The sequence below is a fragment of the Phyllostomus hastatus genome, unplaced genomic scaffold (genome assembly GCF_019186645.2).
Source record: "Phyllostomus hastatus isolate PE091 unplaced genomic scaffold, TTU_PhHast_1.1 phas_scaffold_385, whole genome shotgun sequence".
NCBI lineage: Eukaryota > Metazoa > Chordata > Mammalia > Chiroptera > Phyllostomidae > Phyllostomus > Phyllostomus hastatus.
In genome coordinates, this window is record NW_025334026.1 from 11,183,044 (window position 1) to 11,201,049 (window position 18,006).

An 18,006-nucleotide genomic window follows, 5' to 3' on the forward strand; every position below is an offset into this window, starting at 1 on the left:
AGAGACCTTTTAAAATAAAGTAATTATAATAAAACTTTCCCCTTATTATTTCTTTATTTGTTGTTATTGTGGTTGTCATGTGTGATGTTACCGATGAACTGAGGTTTCAGATATTTATGGTTTTACCTACAGATTTTTATGATTAGAAAGTTTCTTCCTATATAACAATCAAATACTTATTTTAATTTGTTGTGAACTTATTTTTCTCTCTGACTCTTTAATACAATTGGAATTTAATTTGCAACAGAGTGTAACATGAGGACTTATCACAGTGTTGTTTCAAAAGAGTTCATCAAATTTCTGACGTGAAGTGGTGAGTCATGGGCCCCTCACCATTGCCTGCCGCTCCACATCACAGCTGCTGGCCCCCGATTCGATGCCACCTGCTGGGCTGCATGGGTCTGTCTGCCGACTCATGCCTCCAGCAGGTGGTCTGTACGTGGCTTTACAGTATGCTTTGTATGTGCCAGAGCAAATTGAATCATGCCATTTTTTAATTTTAAATTTAGTGATTTTTATGAATCTCACAATTCTTATCTTTCTTTTCCTGACTGCTTTAAAACCTTTTATCTGAAATAACTGTAGACCCACAGGGTGTTACAAAATATGGGACTTAGAGACCCATGTACCCATCACCCAGCTTTCTCCAACAGTGACATTTCACATGCAGTTTTACATGTCAAAGTCAAATCCAGAAACTGACCTCTGTGCCATACTGTTAACTAGACTGCCAACATTATTCAGTTTTCACCATGTTTACATGCATCCATTTGCATGTTTGCACATGTGCACAGTTCTGTACAATTTTATACCACATGTAGATTTGTGTAAACACCCCCCACAATCAAGATACAGAGCTACTCCATCACCACAAAGGTGTTCCTTCATGGCATCCCCTTCGTATTTGGATGCTTCCTCCCTTTATATTTGCATCCCTGTCTCCTGGCAACCACTAATCTATTCTCCATCTCTATAGTTTGACATTTGAAGAACATTATGTAAATGGAACCATACAATATTAACCTTTTACAACTGGCTTCTTTCACTAAGCATAAAACCCTTGAGGTCCATTCAGGTTTTTGCCTGTACCGACAATTCATTCTTTTTCATTACTGAGTAGTATTCCATTGTGCCAGAGCTTGTTGAACCTCCTTCCCACTGAAAGACATCTGAGTTATTTCCAGTTTGAGGCTATTACCAATAAAGTTGCTATGAACATTCACGTTCAGGTTTTTGTGTGAACGTAAGTTTTCATTTCTCTGGGATAGTGTCCCAGGGTGTAATTGCTGAGTTATATAGCAAGTGTATGTTACTTTTATTTTTTTTAAAACTGCCAAACTATTTTTCATGGTAGATATTCCTCTTTTCATAACCACAAGCAATGTATGAGAGGAACCAGTTTCTCTGCATTTTCCCCAGCCTTGGCTGGAAGTTTTTATTTTAGCTGTTCTAATAGGTGTACAATGACATCTCATTGGGTTTTAATTTTCATTTTCTAATGCTAAATACTCTTTTTAGTTTTTCTGAATAAACATTAAAATCATGATCCAAGAGTTCTCCCGTTAATATTTTTCTTGGATTATTCTTAATTATACCTTAAATTGAGAATAGCTTACACTTTTAAAATATTCAGTCTTCCAGTCAAGGGATATATTATCTCTTTCTACTATTCATTAGTATTTTTCAGTAAACTTTTCTATATCTCTTCCTATGGGTCTTACACATTTCTTATTATATTTGATACTAAGTGGGTTTTTTTGTTGTTGCGGCTATATTCTGTTTTGTTTCATTTTTACAACTTTCCTGCATAGGATTTCCTCACTATATCTTCAAGCATATTGATAGAAGATAGTAAATATATTTATATTTATTTTGGTCTATTTGCCTTTTAGTCACCTTACTGAGCCCTATTATTAACTGTAATAGCTTTACAGTTTTTCAAAGACACAAATATATGAAGTGAAAAAATATGGTCTAATAGTTAATATTCATTGAGCATCTGGAATGTGGCAGCTAGGCAGTGCAATTTACGAGTATTATTTGACTTAAATCTATTTGTCATCTTAGAAAGGCTCATCAGCTAGAGGTGCCTCTTTGCCTGAATTAATTGTGCCTGGACCTGGTGTCTGTTGATGGCAGTTACAGGTTGTTCTGGAAAGCAAGTGTACACCCATCAGACAGTTAGGCAGACTGGAAGCCCCTCTGAGCAACCACACAGACTTAGCCTGGCCTGTCGTTTGTGAATGTGTGTGCCAAGGGACTCAAAAAGACAGAAAGTTCCCACTGAACAAAGAAGTGGGAGAGATGCAAAGGTTCTGTGGGCAAACGTAAAGGACCAGGGGCTTCATGTGAACAGTCTGAGACCCCCTCTCCATCCCTTACTCCTGTCTTTGCAGACAGCACAGGCCAACCACAGACAGCGGTTAAATCAGAGCCCAGCTCTCTCTGCCTCTCCCCCTCTCTGCTCCACAGGCCTCCTTGCCCAGGAAGGGGGGTGCCCGATCACTTGAGCTGAACATTTGGACACTTCTTGAATTGAAGCAAGAATTTGTTTATTTACATCCTTTCTTGTTTAAAATGAAAGCACATGGACATGCACATTTATCTCTCACTTCCACGTTAACTGCCTTCCATCAGAGTTGATAGGCATTATTTCTTTGTCATTATTTTTTAAATGGCCTATAATTATGTCTGTGATTTCCTCTTTGACTCAAAAACTTATTATAGTTTTTGTTTTAATTTCCATGTAAGTGGGTATTTTAAGCATTTATAATGATCATTATTATTTGCTTTGTGATCAGAAATATAAACCCTACAATTTCTGCTTTTTGAAATTTATTAGTTTTCTTCAAGGCCTGGTATATGGCCAATTCTTTCATAGCTTCTTAATAAGGAGATAAATTATCTGTAGGTTAAAAAGGGTTATAGATACAGAGAGGTAACAGAAATAGATGGATGGATATGTATTAATGGGATATGTATTAATAAATCTAATCTTAATTTTATAATTATTCAAATGGCTGATCATTGAAATACGTAGATCCTTAAGGAACTGTTTCTCTCATGCACTAATTGTTTTCTAGTAATTTTTTTCTATTTTTAATAGCTGTCTTTTTAAATATATTTTTATGATCTTGAATTTTATACCTATTACCAAACTAAAATGTCCTTTTATATTAGTTAATGTATTTTCCCTTGAGTCTATTGTTTCCTTTTGTCTTGAGTTCTGCTGTTTCAAATTACTCCCCTCACTCTTGCTTTTGTTTTGTTTGCACTTGACCCATAATGACTGATACATCTTTTCCCGTCCTTGAAAAGACTGAATGGACAAACAGTGTGTTGAGAAAGATCAGTCTTATCATCCACAGAGGAGAGCCAGAGAACCCCATTCCTGCACACCCCCTTGTCTTCTGCCCAGTCTACCCCTCTAGGCAGATGTAACTAATATATTCCTTAAATTCTATGGAAAACAAAAAATGATGTTCATACTTTTTCTTAAGATCAAATTCAATATGGAAGAAAATTTCTTTCTTTAGTTTTTATGGGTGCAGATGATGATTCGTTTCCACCCTGGCTCCTGTCTTCTGGTTAGTAAATGCCAGCTGGGCAGCCAAGAGGAAAACAGTAGATGAGAATGTGCTGCCCAGTCCTGGTTTGCTTTCCAAGGCCTTCTTAACTTCTGCATGAGGCCACTCAAACCCTGCCCTCGGCTGGACACCGTGCATGCTGGACCTTGGAGGGGAAATCAAGGCAAGGCTTTCAACACTGGACTGGGAGTCCTTTTACTGACATGCAGTTATGGGCTAGCCAATCAGAGCCAAACAAATAGTGGAGCGGCAGTCATTTATTTATACATGAGAAGATGAACAATTTAGGATTTCTAGAAATGTAACTATGGCAACAAATTAAGAAAGTTAGCTACAATTTGTCATTCCTTAAAGTCATGCATATTACATTATCCTAATAATTTACGTAGTAATTACTTAACAAGCCCAAAATGAGAGGAATAAGTAATCATGTGAGCCTAAGGCTGAGATTTATATGTGGTTTAAGAGTGGATGGCCTTGCCATTTTCTCTCAACCTTACCACCTTCTACACATTATGCATTTAGCAAAATGGGTGACCTCTACTTTCATCAGTGCCAGGACTGCAAAAGCAAAAAATGTCTCCGCAAAGAAAGTCACAGAAGCTCAGCACTACCTACTCAACTCTTGAGTGTACAGAGGGCAATTCAACAGGTAACAGTAGAATGTTTGGATTAAATAATCATATTTTAGAGTGTCATTGTTTCTAATCTTGAATGCAATTATGTCTTGCCTCCAGGTGACTGCAGATTTACCCACTTCTTCATCAGTCACATGGGTTGTGGGTGGTCAAGTTCTGTGGCATAGGTAATTTTAAAAAGGACACATCTAGAGCCAAGTAGTTCACTGCTTGGAAAGTGAGGCTCCTGTAGAACCCAGAGTTGATCAGACCCATGATAGCTGAGGGAACTTGACGTCAGGTCTATGGCAGACAAATCATTCATTCAAGCAATTGGCGAAACTCACTTTTCCATTTTTTTCTCCTAAAATCAGAACATAATCTGGTCCTTCTGGCCATTGTGAAAAGTGTATTTCTTTCAGCCATTCTAGGCTTGCTGATAGAAACAAGCACCCAAAGGCAAAACAGTTACTCCACAGTTGGTTCTACCCACAGAGTTGCTGGAACATCCACCCCCTGCAAATTCCTTCCTCTACCATTTCCTCCCTGTCCTCACATGTACCCACAGCCTCCGGGTCTCTTAGTTATTTTCCATTCCAATTCAATAATGTTTACCGAGCACTTATTATGTGCTGGATGCTGTGATGGGTGTTGAGAAAGCACAGTGACCTGGGCCCATCTCATCTTCCATCCTCTTAGCGTTTATAGTCTATGGGTGAGCCACTGCCTCACATGGGGGCCATTCCAGAAAACTTTACCCTCTCCGCTTCCTAAGACTTACCTCCTTTACTGCCATCGCCAGTGGACCCACCCCTGCCCCCTGCCCCAGGTACAACGAGGCCCGTCTTTCAACCTCAGTCCCAGCACCGCAGCCACGAGCTGCATGGTTGGTTCTCCTGCACATCCTTCTGTTTCATTGGGCACCCACCATGCAGCCACCTGGAGTTTTGTTACACTGTTGACCCCTGGGCCCACTCCAGACCTACTCAGAGTCACTGGAGTGATCATAAACTTATCAGTTGATTCTTAAGTACACTATACCAGGGTGCTAAAAGCCCATGGATCTGGTTGCCACATAGAACCAAGACTGCTGAGGCCTAAGTAGCTTCAGCTAGCTTGTACTGCAGTGTATACAAGCTGGTACCAACTAACACATTACACCTGACAATGCACGGTGATGGCCGTATGATTGCGTAGAGTACTCTTCTCCCCATCCCCACCTGCCTCCACCTCAGTTATTCACTCATCTTGCTTCCCGAGGGAGGGGCACACCCTCTTCTTCAGCACCAGACCAGCCCTCCCTCCCCAGCAGCACCTTTCATTTCCCTCCCTCCAAACACATCCCACCACACTTAGCAGGCTGAGGCTTTTTCCCATATTTTTATTTATCTGTTTTTCTGCAATTATATTTTATAGCATGCTTTCAGAGGGCAGGGAATTCTTTGTACAAACAGACTTCCATTTGCAGTCAGCTCCTTCATAAAATAAACAATTGCACGCATTTTTAGAGGGGGACAAATTAAATCTCAGTTTGAAGGCACCTGGGGGAGTTTGTTATTTGAAATGATCACATGCTAAATCTTTTGTGAAATAAATAATCTTTTCTTCCTGCTTGTATAGACCACTAATCTATCTTTTAAAAAATATGTTCCTACCCACATACATACACAGATGTGTGTGTGCACGCATGTGTGCTTGGGTGTGTATCTGTATCTGGTGTAGTGTAATCTGAGGGCATCAGTGAAGTGCCTGATAGCGTGCAATGGGTGATTAGCTTCTATTTAAAGGGCTTTTTTTTCTTTCTACTGATGATGGCAAGAAGGCAGGAAAAATGATTAACAGGTTAGAAGCAGACTGTGAGGAAAGACTAAAGGAATTATGGATATTTGCCTGGAGCCAGAAGGCTGATATGTAGTTAATTACAGACTTCAAGTTAATGAAGCAATATTTTATGGGTGATAGGGAGCAACTGTGTTTTTTATTCCAAGAACAAGAAGACCTTATGTTACAAGAAGGCAGACTGGGTTCAAAGTAAGAATTCTGACTGTAGAAGTTTGAGGAGAAAGAAAGTCAGAACCTAGGGAGATCATGGAATTACTCTCTAGATTTTTAATAGTAAATAAGAATCTCCATGCAAGGCTTTATAATCCTCAAATGTAGTTTCAGGGTGGTGGCCCACAGCCAACACTAAGTATGTTACCATCTCTGTGCCTTTTCTTCCACTGTCCTCCTAGGTGATATTTCCTCCTTCTTGCCATCCACTTGTCTAAACTCTTCTTATCTTTCCATCCCTAGTCTACAACATTTTTCTTCTCTACTCTAGAGCTATCCTTCACCTCTTGGCTTTCACCATACATTCTTTTTTTTAGAGTGCATTCATTAAGGTGAGCTAATATTGCTACAGTAGCAAACAAAGTTTGCTGAGGTTTTGTCAACTCTCCAGGGCAGTTGACTTTAAGCAGTGCCTCAGGGATTCTGGCTCTCACCTCTTTGTGACCCCGCCATCTCAGGACTTATGTGAAAGGTGTGGCCAGGGAGGGGCTGATGGATAGTCACGTGTTAACTCTTAAACACACTAGCCTGGAAATGACAATCACTTCCACTCACAGCCCACTTTCCAAAGCCAGTCCTGTAAAAATCCATACAACTGCAGGATTAGGAAAATATAGGGGCAGCTGGAAAGGTGCTTTGTGAGTATGTCAACAGTTGGAATGTTCTCTAATATGTAGAATCTTTCCAAGAAAAGTCAGTCTCAAAGGACAGACAACTGGCCTTGTGCCTTTCCGATCTGGCATCTTGAACTTGATACACAGCTATTGATTAAAATGACGGCATCACTTTGTCCCACTTATAAATGTCAGTTTAAGATTTATGGCACAGGTTATTGGAACTCCGAAATGAGTGCAGCAGAGAGAACCAAGGATACTGAGAGGAGCTGTCTCTTGTATATACTTTTGATATACAATCTGTTGGATAACTCCTAGCCTTTGCTTTGCACCAGTCTCTACTAATCATGGCCTCAGACTCCCTGGGACTCTGCCTCTCACTACACCTTTATCACCTTTTCTCATTCACAACCAAGGTCTTGGCTGTATACATCCCAGACCCTGATGATCAACCTATTATCAGGCTGGAATCAAACTGTATCCTCTACCTGGTTTGGATGCCCAAAAGCAAAACAGTTACTCCACAGCTTGTTCTTAATTATTCTTAATTATGCCACGTGATTCTGTCTGACATTAGACGTGATATGACTTTCATGTTTATTGAAGTGCTTTGGAATCATACACACCTGAGTTCAAACCTTGTCTTTTAAATGTAGATAATAGGCAAATGGAGATAATCTTACCTTTCTGGATCACTGTAAAGTAGAAATGAGGTAATAATCTATTAATTGTTTAGCTAAGGGCCTAGAATATAGTAAGTGCTCAACAAGTATTATCAATTATTATTAAATTATCAAAATCAGTATGTGTGAAGTATGTAAAGATAAGTATATTCACTGCAATTTACTTCATATTATACCAAAAATATGGTGGAATGTACAGACGGAAGGACAGAGATATGACAAAGCAAATACAGTAAAGTGTTAGCAGCAGAATCTTGCTGGTGGGTATATGACTATTCACTGCACAGCACGTCTGTTAGGCTATGCTCATACATTTGAGTGTTTTCATAATAAAATATTGGGAGAAATCAGTAGATTTATACATTTTCTCTACCCCATGCAGACACACAGGAGACTAAAGCTTAACACTTGCTTTAGACAGATTACCAATGAAAATTAAGGAATATTGTGAAGCCCCTCTTACATTTATCTGACATTTAGAGGCTGCCTGTCTGGACAAATAGGGCACAACTTGACAAGTGAGGAAAGAAGCTGGTGTCTAGAGCAACAGGAACCAGGGTGCAGAATTCGTGCCTGGGGACTTCCAGAAGATCAGCAAAAAATACAAACCTTTGCCTTGCATATTATTCACCAGGGAAAAATATGGGCTAGATATTCTTGCAGTGGGTCATGTGGATTCTAAGTGGCAACAACTCTAATTGATTCAATTTGGAGTATATGATGGATTGTGTATACCACTAAGACAGCAAGAATTTTAGGGAAATAGAAGAAGTTATGGTAGTGCAGCCCAGCGAGGCATGCTCAGAAACTCCACCTCAGAGTCACAGCTACAACCATCCTAGGCTACCTGAAGTCTCTGGTAGTAGCCATGCAATCACAAAAAACTGGCAAGATTCTTAAAAGGGATAAGTAGAAAATCTATAGAATCATAACATTAATAGTGACATTGGGTAACATCAGGTCAATTCTCATTCTACAGAGGAGAAAAATAGAAGTATGAGACCTAAGACAGATAGAAGGTGACCCAGTTTGATTTCAAACTCACATATACCCTCTCTTCTAGTGAAACTGTTGAAATGTGCCTTGGATGCACCCTTCTCACTATCTCCATCAACACCCCCGACATGTACACAGCTTCTGTAAATAAACAAGATGCAATCTAAGTTAGAACCTGAGTCAGCTGTGCTAACTCACCTCAAGCTCAGTCCTCCAGGTCTCTCCTCTGAGCTGACTGCCAGCCCTAAGCACCAACTACACAGAAATTCTACAGCTGCTCGTGCCCTTCCCTGTGTTTTTCGACTACGGCCCTGGTTGAAGTCCTCATTACCCCATGACCTAGACTTCCAAATTGCTTTCTTACCACCTTCCAACCCTCAGTCTTCTCCTCCCCCCACATGTCTTATAGATACAACAGGTTAATCTTTCATAGCATATAGTTGTGATGCCATCATTGCTGCATCTGGGTGGTCATTGCTTCCCATATCTCACTCTTCCCTCTCTTGGGATAAAAGGTTACCCAGGAACCCTTCAGTCCTTAGAGTTCTTGAATTCCACCATCCTTGGCATGCCCAAGAAGTTGAGGATATCTGTAGGCTCCTATTAAAACCTCTGCTTCAGTATACAGCCTGGACTCCTGTATACATGATCCAACCTGCCTGTGTACGAAAATTCTACTCATTCTTCAATATTCACAGCAAATGCAACCTTCACCACAAAGGCCTCTCTGATGCACAGAGAGCCTCCTTTACCTTTGATTTCCCACAATACGGTGTTTGGCCTTCTATTAAGGTTTTTGGGGGGTTGTTGTTGGGTGTTTTTTTGTATTTTTTTATGGTATTGCTTGTTTAGTCTCCTTGCTAGATTAGAATCTTCTTGAAGCTCCAGGAGAGGAAAACCTAAGCCATTACTGAGGCCTCATTCTGTGCCCGCCACGTTCTCCTTGTCATCCGACTAGGCGGGTGGCATCACGTGCCTTCTGGGGCTGAGCAAGATGGGATCAAGACCCCCAGTGTCTTACCATTGGCATGATCTCAATAAATATCTGAGTAATTAACTAAACTGTGATCTTTTCTAAAGGTTCTGGATTGTTTATTGAGATAGAGCTCCTCAAACAAAGTTTCTGAAAGAACTCAGAGATAAAAATGTTTGCTGTTAGACTTTTCAACTGACCTCATTAATGATGTTTTCTCATACATCAATTGAAGGGCCTTTCCTAACCCTGTTCCCAAATTTATTTCTATGTCTTTGAAGTGGAAAGACTCCTAAAGAAAGGTCAATACATTAATGGTGAAATGCTGGCAAAGAAGAAAATGAAGGGCAGTCAGAAAACGCTGACCTCTTCCAAGAGAAGAAAGCAAAATGTCAAGTGGCAAATGCTCATTCTTCTCCAGCAGAAGAGACCAGTTCGGAGCTTGGGCGTGCTTGTCTCGGGAAGAGGACACAGTGAGAATTCACCACCCTCTTAAAGAAACAGCTGGCTCAGAGAAAGGGGCAAATATCTTTAATTCACTCAGCTCAGCCACGAATATTTCCTTCTTTAGCAGAAAGGAACAGGAGCTGGGGGACGAGGGTGGAAGTCCCAGATGGATTCAGGCTGGATGGCGTGCTGATGTGCCTTATCATCCTGTCCGTGAGGAGCCCGGCACTGTTCTCATTCATGCTGACAGCACCAAACGATGCGTTGAGTCACTGCTGGAAAGAGAAATACGTTCAAAATATAAATTCACTTTGACAGTACTTTTTCTGAGAATATCCACTTTTGGGGTCTGAATAATTTAATGATAAATGAGATAGACAGTTCTTAATTCATTTAATAAATATTTATTGGGACTCCAGCAACTGTGCTTTGGGGTGTTGCAGTGAATATGCTCTATGAGATTAGACCTGACTCAACACCTGTGTTAAATCAGAAGGAACTTTATCTCTTGGGGAAAACAGCAGGGTTAATGCCTGGGCTCATGCCACCCTTGGGAATCTATACCCTTTTCTTTTCTGAAAACCATTAAAATTAAATTTCAATTTTTTATCTTTAACCATATTCCGAGGGGCCTGTGAAATGTCAATGGTGCAGTCGTGCCTAGTGGTGGCCCTGCATGAGGCAGGCCCCTCATGCTGCCCATGATCAGTCCTGAGCTGTAACCCCAGATGGTGCCTGCTCGCCTATATTAGCATTGTTGACCTCTCAGACTAATGTTAGGGTAGGATCCAGGTACCACTTCTTGAATAAGTGAAATAGTTATTTAAAGTGGTCAGGATTCAGAAGGCCTAAGGCAAAGGAGATCCATTTCTCAGAGAGACAAAATGGAGAAAATTAAGTCTTCCCTCAAGTTCAAGGTCTAGGGTGAGGCAGGGCATGAGGGATGAGATAGAGCAGGGGTGTCAAACTCATTTTCACCAGGGGCCACATCAGCCTTGCAGTTGGTTTCCTTCAAAGAGCCGAATGTAATTTTAGGACTGTATAAATGTAATTAGTCCTTAACAGTTAAGCGAGAGCTCAGTGCCAGGTAGAAACAAGGTGGAGGGCCGGATAAAACAAGGTGGAGGGCCGGATTAGGCCCACGGGCCTTGTGTTTGCCACCTGTGAGACTGAGACAGCCAGGAGGAAGATGATGTACACCTGGAGCATAGACACAGTGGAAATGAAGTAGTCAGGGTCTGAGAAGATATCTGAGAACAGAGATGGAGTGCCATGGGGTAAGGAAGGACAAACGAATGTTTGGGTGTGACCTAGAGCAGAGCAGAGAGGGGCAATGGCTAGAAAAAGGACATCATAGTATTTCAATGGGAATGAATTCTGACATCACCTTGGAATTGAAAAGCTTTTCAAATCACTCCAATGGAATCATGCTGCACTCCACAAAAAGAAAAATCAGTATTTAATATTGTTTCAGAGAATGTGTATTTCTTCATGTAACAAATCCTTTGAAGTTACACTGAAGTTACAGTTGAATATACTGTATTTACATTCCATTTATTAATTCACATGCATTGTTTTTCCTAATCTCTACATCACAGCACAAATCCTTTTCATGCTCCATTTCCTGCACACTGCAGCCTCCTGTTTTGTAGATAATGTTCTTTTTCCCCATTATGATCACAAATGACTGGAAAAAATACACAAGTCTTTACCAGCCTTGTGTAATAACCTGTCTACCACCACAAAGTGGGTTGCTGTTGACTTTTTGTTTATTTTTTTCTCTACATAGGATGGTTACATGTCAAAGATTTTCACAATGGCACAGACTCTGCAAAAAATCAAGAGTAGATTAAGAAATGGGATATGACTTTAGACTTCTTGATGGTGGCCTGGTTTATTATTTACCTCAACTTGTTTTTCCCAAGCTATGTTATTGTTTTTACAACTTTATGGCGCCTAAAGTTTTTGTAACTTTTTATTAGAGTATAACATTGTAGCAGGGTATATTTTTCTCCCAAAATTTGCCACAACAGCATATCTAGTCCCAAACACTTTTAGAACTTCACCATTCCCCATCTGGAGGTGGGATCTATTTCTCTTCACCTTGAAACTGGATGAGCCTTTGTGGCTGCTTTGGGGAACAAGCTGCAGGGTAAGGGACACTGCTCATTGAAGACTGTGTCATAAAAGCTAATATGACTTTTGCCTGACTTTGCTCACCCTTAGAACCTAGCCGCCGTGCAGTGAGGAAGCCCAGGCCACACGGGGAGGCCCCACAAGGGTGGTCCAGCAACAGTGCCAGCGAAGATGTCACCCGACAGCGAGCATCAGTTGCAAGACCTGGGAGTAGGTGAGTCTTCACAGGATCCCGGCACTGGGCCTTTGAGCAGCCCCTGCTGACACCAAATGGGGCGAAGATAAGTTATCCCCACCAAGTGCCACTCAAATTGCATATCCGTGAGAGAAATGAATGTCGCTTTTGCTTTACAGCACCAAGTTTGAGGTGATCTTTTTACACAGCACTGGGTAGCTGGAACAAACACGTGAAGAAGGCATACATGTAACATTGATGACTTTTCACAATTTGAACTCAGCCACATAACCAACACCCAGATTAAGAAACATCTTCACAGAAGCCCTTCTTCTGGTCACTGATCCCCAAGGATAATCACTCTGTTAACAGCCTGGATTAATTTTTGCATATTTTAGTGTTGCTTGAGTTTTCACATGGCTTTTGTGACCCCATTAGAAGCAAATGGCCCAGGACACGAAGTGAGATCCCAGGAACAAGGAGCCCCAGCCACTGGAAGGGCTCCCAGTTACAAGAGGACTGCTGGGTGTTTGGAGTGCTATTTTGGATAGCACTCCAAAATCCACATGCGTGTCCTGTTACGGCAGCCCAAGCTGACTAATACGTGGAACAGTAAGTGCAGCTGAACTCCACTGCAATGGAGAGCTTGAGTTAAAACAGAGAAACTGAAGCAGAAGTCTTCTTAAATTTGGAAGGTGTAATAAAGACTGTGGTTTAAAGTCAAGCTAAGTGATAATTCACAGCCATGATGATGGCAAATGCCTAAAGGATTCTGGCTGCAAGGGCCGAACTGACCACACTTCACTGACCACAGCTGACTGGAAATGGGAGCGCATCCAAGTTGAGCCAGTTGAATTTGTTCTCTTTCTTCAGGAGCACAGAACTTACAGGCAAACTAAACAGCAGACACTAGAGCTCCACAGTCACGTACTCTCAAAAGTAGTAGCTGATTAAACTGAAACAGAACAAGAAAGTGAAAAAAGGGAGAGCAGAGAGAGAGCAGAAAAATGAGGTAAACACACAAAGAGAAGCCCATATCATATCCCAAAACGGAGAGGGAGAGAAACCAGAGCCTTGAAGACAGAGACCCGGGGGATCCTTCCTGCAAGAAGTCCTCTCTTGTTCTGATACATTCTTTTGTGCTTGGGCTATCCGAAGTCATGCCCAAGGTGGGGAGTCAGGCAAACACAACACCGGACCCATGTTGACAGAAGCAATCCCCGACCCTAACTGCTCTGGACCTACAACAATGAGGGCTGGTTCTGGATGTGGGCAGAACAAAGGCTGAAAATTAAAGACACTGCCCTCCTTCAGGAGTTGTTTGGTGTAGATGTAGACCAGCATACAGGACAAAATCTCCACCAATTCTTCACCATCACTGGAGTAGCCAGTGGCTCTCAGCATTTTGTACATACCATTTACCTTCGTGGAAAGGCTTTGATGTTGTACTTACTGCTACTCTGTTCTCTCATTATTTCTCCATGGGTCTCTTTGCCCAGTTGATTGGGAACCTCTTTAAAATAAGCAGCATAGCCCACTCAACTCTATATTTACTTAGGCTCAAGCCCAGGGACTATGTACACAAAGTGTTCAATATCTGTAGAGTAATTGAGTAATTGAGTGAAAGAGATCCGATTTCCCATCCTGTTCTGTTACTAACCACCTTTGTCACCTTAGGCAAATCAATTGACTTCTCTGGGCTTTAGTTTTTTAATAATGAAAGTAATGAAATGAGGCAATCAAGTCTTTTAGGTCCCTTCAAGTTCTAAGTCTCAACATACTCTATTTATATTCCGAACTGCTTATAGATGAGAGACAAAAACCCTAGTGGCCCTCATCTCAGAGAAGCATCTAAATGAGGCTGTGATCTGTCCATCTGTTTATTCTGCAGATCAGTCCTGCTCCTGTGACAGAGCATTGATCCTGTAAACCCCCTCTTCCCCTTGGAGGCTTTCTTACATCCCGATCTCGCCTTGTGCAGCAGGCTGGCGTTTGATCTTCAGTTTACATTTGTTCCTGCTCTTATCACCCTTGGGAGGCTGTATTACCCTCTTCTAATGCTGTCAAAGGTCTTTAATGCCTACCTTTCAGCATATTATGTGTCATCTTGTAGATGCAGCTGAGTGTTAGCTTAGCATTGCCCAGGGACATCCAGCCCTGGTGAATGACAAATGAGCAGTGAACTGAAATTTCTCTCTCTTAACTGGTCTCAAAATTGGACTTTCAAATCATAAGGTCATCTGTCCTTTTGGTTAAGGGATTCCTGAACGTAATTTCTTCATTTCCCTGTCCCCATAACCTAAAACTGGCAGGTGCAATGGGAAGAACAAGGGAAACTATTCTAGTCCCACCTCTGCCACTAATGAGTTTAAGTCAATACTAATACACACAACATCATTTGTTCTAAATCTTATACGCAGATTTTCTTAGCTTATCTTACAAAGACTGTGCTTCAACTCTGCCTAAACATGCCTAAAAGTACCCAAACTGAGTATTCATGTAATAATAACACAGTTTGCTATTAGGAGGCCTGAGTGCATAAATGTGGTAAAAGACCCCATGGCTCCCAACCAGTGATTGTTTATCTCTAAACTGCAATCTCTGTGACAGCTTTCCCCAAGTGTGTCATTTCATGCAGCACTAGATAGGAGCAACCCTTCCAGACCAGGGCTCTGTGACAAAGATGATGCTGTCATGAACCACCCAGATCCCACCCCCGTCCCATGAACAGAAGCCCTCATTGCCTCAGCTGTTCTCTCTCCAGAACATGCCCTTACTGAAGAAGGCTGCCCCATTCATGACCAAGCCCCTGTCCCAAGGCAGCCTGCCTCCTCCAATGGTCAGCAGGCGTGGTTCTGAGTGACGGTAGTGGAGGTAGTGAAGGCCAGCTGCCTTGTCCCATTCTGGGTCAGTTCTGAAAGGCTTTCCCATCTCCAGAGCTCCCTGTAGGAATGGCCAATTTTAGCTTTCTCATTGACTCAGTCTTGCTTCCTTTAACAGGTGTTGATCTTAAGACCGAACCTTAATAACCATTCTGCACACAAATCTCAGAGTCCTAGAGTCTGCTTCTAGGAGAGCCTGATGTGTTACATGGGATCAGGCAAATCTGGGGTTCACTGCCTGATGCATCACCCTAACACATATTAGCCTATTGGAAGGACCTATTTTCTCCAAAGCACAAGAACTCTGGCAACAGAGGGATCTAGTTTTGAAGCTGGACTTTGATACTTACTAGCTGTGCACTTTTGAAGAAGTTACTCAACATCTTCAAAATTCAGTTTACTCAACTTGAAAACTCCAGGAATTCATAGTAGGCACTTCCTAGAGCAGACTGGAGGTGCAAATGTGCTCACTGATATAAAGTCGTCAGCAAGGGGCCGGCCCCTGAGTTAGTAGCAATTTTTAGAAGTCCTTTAGCAAAAAATCTACTTGATATGATTCAGACAAGTGTGTACCAGGCTGCCAATGTCCCCATGAGACTTACTAAGGTACAGATTTACATTTGAAACACTCATAGTAAAGTGGGACAAGGGTGTCTGGACCTTGAAGACCCCCTTTTTCACCTACTCTTTGAGGAAAGGAATGTTGACCTAGGCCAGGGAGTCTCAACTAAGCACTGGGATCAGGGAATAGAGAATTTGGAAGAAGCAAAGTTAAAATGTCTTGCTATCATAAAGGAGTTTCCTTCAGGGTCTATCTTACTGGATTATGTTTTCATGTTTCTCTCTCTCTCTCTCTCTCTCTCTCAACTCCCTTGTTTCTATTGTTCAAAAGCAAAAGGTGGCCTTTTGCTTGAAAAGTTGGCATGGTTCCTGCCTTGAAAGGCTTAGCAGGACCTCAGACAAGCTGTGGAGCAAAGGCCAAGGAGTTGAAGATAGAAAGAGAAGGTTTAAACTGGTTACTCTCAGCTTTAGGCTGAAATGCTTGTCCTTTCGTTCTTATTTCCACAACTACTCTTACCACTGAAATGGTCAAATCCTGACAACCAGAGCCAGAAGGGTGAGATTGTAGAGCAACAGTTTCACTTCCATTATATACATTCTAAAACTGAATTTAAAAAATGGGTAGGAGGTGGTCACCTTGACCGGGAAGGGGTTCCTATTGCTGGTTAGTGCTTAGAGCCTGACATGCAAAATGTGGGACAGTCTCACCCCAAGAAAAAATGCCCCACCCAAAATTCTAATAGTATCCTTATTGATTCACACAGATAGGACCAGAATTAAGAGGTTTCTTAGCCTGATTTTATTCAAGTGCACCAGCAGGAAGGATATGAGGAAACCTGTAACCCGTCCCCAGCCCCCAGCACACCTCATCAGCATCTGGGGCTGAGGCACTGTGGCCCTAGCTGAGGGCTTTGTGTCCATGTCATCACTGGAATCTGCTGGGTAAGAAGTCCAGGGTCTGAATGCTGGTCAACTCCACATCCCTTTCCATCAGAGAAAAGACTATTGCTTGAGCCACTTTTGGGAACTGTGTTGTAACTGTTCAAGGTTGGACAGGTTCCAGGATTTGGGAAGATGGAAGAAAATGCGTGGAGGTGTTGGAATGCTTGATATGTCTTTATTCAAGGATGGGCAATCCACGTATACTGCAAGCTGCATGTCCCCAGTGTGTCCCTATGTGTTGCTACATGTCACACAGCAGGAAGCCCCTAACTCCCTTATATACTAAGTGCAAACAAAACTGGCAGGGAGTCAAAATAAAAATATTCCTATTCCCATAACACAGCATGATTCTGCACATGCGGGCCCACTCAGTGTTATGGGAGTACAGTCTATCAGACCCAGACTCGAGGCCATGGGAATGCTGCTTATCTTAGTTCCCCAGACATCTGGGTGAGGGAGCCAGACTGACTTTGTTTACCCTACAGGAACACCTTCATTTCAGGCCCACTGATGCTCCTCACACTGTTTACCCCAAGTTGATCGTGCATTAGAAAGGGCAGTTTTTAGGAAGAGACAGCAGAGCTTTTATTAGATTTTCAAAGTGACCCCCCTCCCAACATTACGAACTACTACTACATGACATATAAATGAAAACAAATTAGTCAGTTAATTAACTTTTGATAGAATCTTCCTTGCTCACATTCTCACCCAAATCTTTCTTTCTTTTCTTATTTTACTTTAAAGAATGCCATCATCCTAATGCAAAATCTCTCCACCCCCTGATGTTTTGAAATATCTGGTTTCTGCTTTCCCTTCTTTATGCATCTCCCTCCTACTCTCAGTCGCATCTATTTGCCCAGCGATGTGGGTTGTGCTTGTCAATAATGGCACTTAAGAGTTCAGAGTAATGATCTCAGCACGCCTTTCCCATCTGTTATTTCCATACGCCTGACATCTTCATAGTTGCTTTTCAGGGAATAACAAGATCCTCCTTTACAAACCATCCTTCTCTCTCTAAACACTTAATGTCGAAATTGTTTGGGCTGCTCTTTATAGAGCTCCTGAAGCATCATGACTGAAGCGATCATTCTGACTCTTTGTAATAATCACAGCTCAATTTTCCAGCCGAGACTGATTTCTGGCAAGGCTTCGGTCAGGACCATATATTCATGGGCCTCTGTCATTTCCTCCCTTAGATTCCGGCTCTGGTTGGAGCAGTTGATTTCCCTCATTAGCGATGTCACTTCCACCAACTTGCATAGTATATCATCCTCACATCAGCACAGGGCTGCCCTTCCAAGAGCAACCCCAGCTTCTCCAGAGTGGGAGGAACTGCAAGGT